The sequence below is a fragment of the Alosa sapidissima genome, chromosome 10 (genome assembly GCF_018492685.1).
Source record: "Alosa sapidissima isolate fAloSap1 chromosome 10, fAloSap1.pri, whole genome shotgun sequence".
Lineage (NCBI taxonomy): Eukaryota > Metazoa > Chordata > Actinopteri > Clupeiformes > Clupeidae > Alosa > Alosa sapidissima.
Window position 1 is genome coordinate 23,607,255 of NC_055966.1, and position 5,000 is coordinate 23,612,254.

Genomic DNA, 5,000 nt, shown 5'->3' on the forward strand with positions numbered 1-5,000 from the left:
CATCTTTATCTCATTTTTGACATAGGTGGCATTTAGAGGCTTTTGCATCTGAACCCTTCATATGGTCTTTCATATCACATGCATGATGCATTTAGCTATAAACATCAGGGATGTAAGTGCTGTAATGGAAAGTGCCTATATGAAATTATTAGCATGATGATGATAGTATGTGGAATATGGTGCATAAAAATTAAATACGCTAAATTCTTGATGCAAGGAACTTGCTGAGTCTGCTCCTGCATCCTGAATTTAATTGGCATCCATTAATGTTGACTGCCATAGTTAAAAAATGCATTATAAAGATTCATGACTTCACTTCACTATTCCTTTTTATTGAACTATATTGGGTGTTTGGGTGTATAATGGAAATATAAAATTCTCCTCTATTAGTGATGTTTTTCAAGAAAAAGGCAAATTTAGGCAATGAAGTTGCCTGTACTGTTCAACATCCTTACGCTTTTAATTGCACAGTGTCCTTGGGTGACTTGAAAGGCACTTATAAATAAAATGTATTATTATTATTAATATATATATATTTAGTTCAAAGTGCATAAAACATATTCCTATGGTCTTTTCACAAATTACATGTAAATATGGTCTTGTCTTTATATCTGTATATTAAAAATAAAAATCATTCCACACAACATGATATAGATGCTTACAAGCAGAGAGGGACATGCTCAGGTATGAAAAATGGAGGGAGAGTAGAGGAGAGGAGAGGACAGGAGAGGACAGGAGAGGAGAGGAGAGGAGAGGACAGGAGAGGAGAGGACAGGAGAGGAGAGTAGAGGAGAGGACAGGAGAGGAGAGTAGAGGAGAGGAGAGGACAGGAGAGTAGAGGAGAGGAGAGGAGAGGAGAGGAGAGGACAGGAGAGGAGAGGACAGGAGAGGAGAGGACAGGAGAGGAGAGGAGAGGACAGGAGAGGAAAGGACAGGAGAGGAGAGGACAGGAGAGGAGAGGAGAGGAGAGTAGAGGAGAGGACAGGAGAGGAAAGGAGAGGACAGGAGAGTAGAGGAGAGGACAGGAGAGGAAAGGACAGGAGAGGAAAGGAGAGGACAGGAGAGTAGAGGAGAGGACAGGAGAGGAAAGGAGAGGAGAGGACAGGAGAGGAGAGGACAGGAGAGGAGAGGACAGGAGAGGAGAGGAGAGGAGAGGAGAGTAGAGTAGAGGAGAGGAGAGGACAGGAGAGGAGAGGACAGGAGAGTAGAGGAGAGGAGAGGACAGGAGAGTAGAGGAGAGGAGAGGAGAGGAGAGTAGAGGAGAGGAGAGGAGAGGAGAGGACGAAGCAGAAAAGTAATATTAGAGGTTAGTGCAGCTCGCTTGGAAGATTAGAGTGGCGAGTGGGTACGTTACCAAGGAAACGCTCTCCTTTGTGTTCCTCTATCCCTCGCTCTTTTAAATGGGCTCTCTTTCTCTCTCTCTCTCTCTCTTTCTCTAAATTCCTGTACATGTATTAATATGTATGCTGGTCTGTATGTGTAAGTGTGTGTGCCTGCATGTGTGTGAGAGAGAGTGTGTGTGTGTGTGTGTGTGTGTGTGTGTGTGTGTATACACATGTGCACATGTGTGTCCGAGTGTGTGTGTCCGTGTGTGTGTGTCCGAGTGTGTGTGTGTGTGTGTATACATGTGTGTCCAAGCGTGTGTGTGTGTGTGTATGTGTGTGTGTGTGTGTGTGTGTGTGTGTGTGTGTGTGTGTGTGTGTGTATGTATACATGTCTGTCCGTGTGTGTGTGTGTGTGTTTACACAGCAGACAGACATCTCATCCGGCCTGACCTATATAACTTCCCATGCTGTTAATTTGTATTGCTTGGCTGGTTATGAGCAGTGATGGTGCAATTCAGGCCAATTTGCTGGCTCCCTCAATGGCACTTCAGCGACAGGCAGCCAGACCGCTTCAGGTGGAACAAAGAGGAAGCAAAAAGGGGGCAAAAAGCCTGATGGTGCTCGAACTGAATATAAAGGAGGAGGAGGAGGAGGAGGAGGAGGAGGAGGAGGAGGAAGAGGGGGAAGAGGGGGGAGAGGAGAGGACACAAGCCCTCTCTCTCTCTCTCTCTGGCCATTTAAACGCTCTCTGCTCCATGAACGCGGTCTACATTTGACAACAGGAGTGTTGACCGGCAGACATGATGAATGACCACATCTGTCATACAGCGCTACTTATGATCTATGCCAGGGAAACAAACAATTCAATCCGTAACAACAAAGCTGTTTAACAAAGCAATAAAACTGACGGATAACGGTGCTGGGAATGGTATCAGTTTAAGTGTGTGCATGTCCCAAGAATATGTGTGGAGACAGAGCTCTATGCTTGAGACAGCAGGGAGTGGGGAGAGTCTGGTATGCACAGGAAATGAGAGAGAGCAGGTCCTGGGAGGAAAAGCAGTGCGCTGATTTTTTTCATAAGCATTTTTATTTTTAGTGGAACGGTCAGGTGAACGAAAGATAGGGAGGGAGGAGAGAGAGCCAACGTCTTAAATTCACATGTGAGTGGAACTCCATAGGGCTGCAGGACAGATGGGGATGGTGTGTGTGTGTGTGTGTGTGTGTGTGTGTGTGTGTGTGTGTGTGTGTGTGTGTAAGGTGTAAGCACAGCTGGTGGAAATGTGAGGAGGGTGAGAAAAAAAGAGTGATAAAGGACCAGGCAGAACGAGAGAGTGAGTGACAGAAAAAAAAGATGGAAAGAAAAAGACCATGCATGGGAACATCTCTGATGATGAGCAGAGGCCAACGCTCTGTTTGGTTTTCCTGTTTCCCTGTTGCCATGGTTATTCCATTTTATCAGCAACATTGTATAGGAATGCTCCTGTCACCACACGTCCCTTGAAACAGGGTGAGGGTCTTTATGACGACTTCCATATGCAGGGAGTCCGATTTAGATGAGAAAACACTGCACAGACAAGGAAAATAAATACACTGAAAATTGCTTCTCACTGGATCATCCAGCACCTGGCTAGCAATAGAGCCTCTTTTTTTGTGAAACTGGCACAAAATAACAAACCACAAACACTGCAACCCTCACATGAGAGATTATTACATTTAAAAAACACAAGGTTGGAAACTCTGGATATTCAAAGTGCTGAGTTGGTGAAATTGGTAACTACTGGCTATATCAGAATTGCTTTCTCATACACCAAATGTATTGCCTCCATCTGACTGCAGGCCAAGAGTCTAGACTACCATTTACCAGATTATCATTATGTTTCTATTATCCAGCAGTGTTAGCTGTCTTGACATGCGGAAAGGGTATACATTATTTACAATTCTGAGAAAATAGGAAAATTAGTAACATCCACAATGGTGCCTACTAGCCTACTACAGACATTGCTGCCAAACTAACATTAACAATTGTTTATGAAAGTGAATAAATCAGATATGAAAACAGGCCAGTTATTTCCAGTCAATTTCATTTGAATGCGAGTACAACGTCTGAATTCATAAAAACTAATTTATGAGGCGCAATAGACTGCGATGTTAGAGTGGAACTCAAGGAGGCCAGGTAAGGCAGCCATGACAGCTGCTGACAGCTGCGGTGAATGTGTTCACTGGAAACAGCCCCGGTGAGCGAACAAACACACGCAATATGGCCAAACACGTTGTCGAGGAGACTCTACATTGACTCTGCCACTAAGGATTTGGATAAATGATATCTTACATGATAATGAGGCTCAATAAATCCTTCCCCAACGTCCCCCCACGTTGTACGACGAACCAGGCGGATACTGTGGCGAGTAACGATGACTGGAACGTTCTTCTCTTCCCCTGCTCTCTCTCTGTCTCTCTCTTTTTCTTTTTCCATTATTTTTTTTTATTTCCTTCTCTTTTTTTTAATCTAATTTCTCTCTTTTTGTCTTCTTCTCAGATGCCTGTGGAGTGTGTGTGTGTGTGAGATGCTGTGTGTGTGTGTGTGTGTGTGTGTGTGTGTGTGTGTGTGTGTGTGTGTGTGTGTGTGTGTGTGGAGTTTGAGGGATATAGCTGGGCAGCCCCTGGGCTCTCAGCAGAGAGAGAGAGAAAGAGAGAGAGAGAGAGAACAGTCTGCCAGCTGCAGCTCAGTGCAACAGCGCTGCTGCGTCCAGAGAAGAAAATAAGAGTGGAAGAAAGAAAGAAAGAAAGAAAGAAAGAAAGAAAGAAAGAAAGAAAAAAGGTCCTGTGTCTTCATGGCCAAGTTAGGAGAGTGAAAGGAATGACCTTCATAAAAACGGTTATTAATGGGTCTGTGTCTTTTGATTGTGCCCAGCTCTAATTGAATGTGCCTGAAGCCAACAGATCCAGTCAGTTTAATTGGTTCTATTTCGCTGTTAAAGAGATGCATGTAGCCACGCACACAAGTGTGATCTGGCCAAGCACCAGTGGCGGCCAGGACTTTTCTTTGGTTAGCAGCACACTGTGTTAACCAAAAGGAGCAGCTGGGGTGTGCCTGTGCCATTTGTCGTTTGCTTAGCATATGCTTCTCAGTGTTTTTCATATTCCTTAATGCATTAAAAGATTGCTATTGCTTTTCCAATATGTCAGACAAACACAAACAGTAACCTTGACCGGCAGTGAGCTATACAGCGCTTTCTATATTGTCGCATAGGCAACACGGGCACATGCACAGGCAATCTATTTAGGTTCTCATTTCACACATGGATAAAAATGAGGACACATGTGATACGGGAATAAGAACACACACACACACACACACACACACACACACACACACACACACACAGACACACACACACACAAATAAAGAGGGCTCAGTTGTGGGTATCTTCCTTATGAAAATCATAAGAAGTTGACAGGCATGCATTTAAATGGGATTTAAGAGACACAAGCCATCTGCGTCCTGACAGGTCATAAGCTTATAAATATTAGAGGGCAAACTGTGTGTGTCCCCTCGTGTGCGTGTGTGGTGGTGGGGGGGGGGGGAAGAGAGCCAGAGAGAGCCAGAATATTCAATACTTCATTTGTGTTTCTGTGTGTGTGTGTGTGTGTGTGTGTGTGAGTGTGTGTGTGTGT

General features: G+C 44.4%; 1 protein-coding gene across 3 annotated transcripts in view; it reads right to left on the reverse strand.

Annotated features, from left to right (window-relative positions):
- Positions 1 to 5,000, reverse strand: part of rbms3 (RNA binding motif, single stranded interacting protein) — a 171,177-nt gene that overhangs the window by 111,935 nt on the left and 54,242 nt on the right. The gene's annotated exons all lie outside the window — the stretch shown is intronic.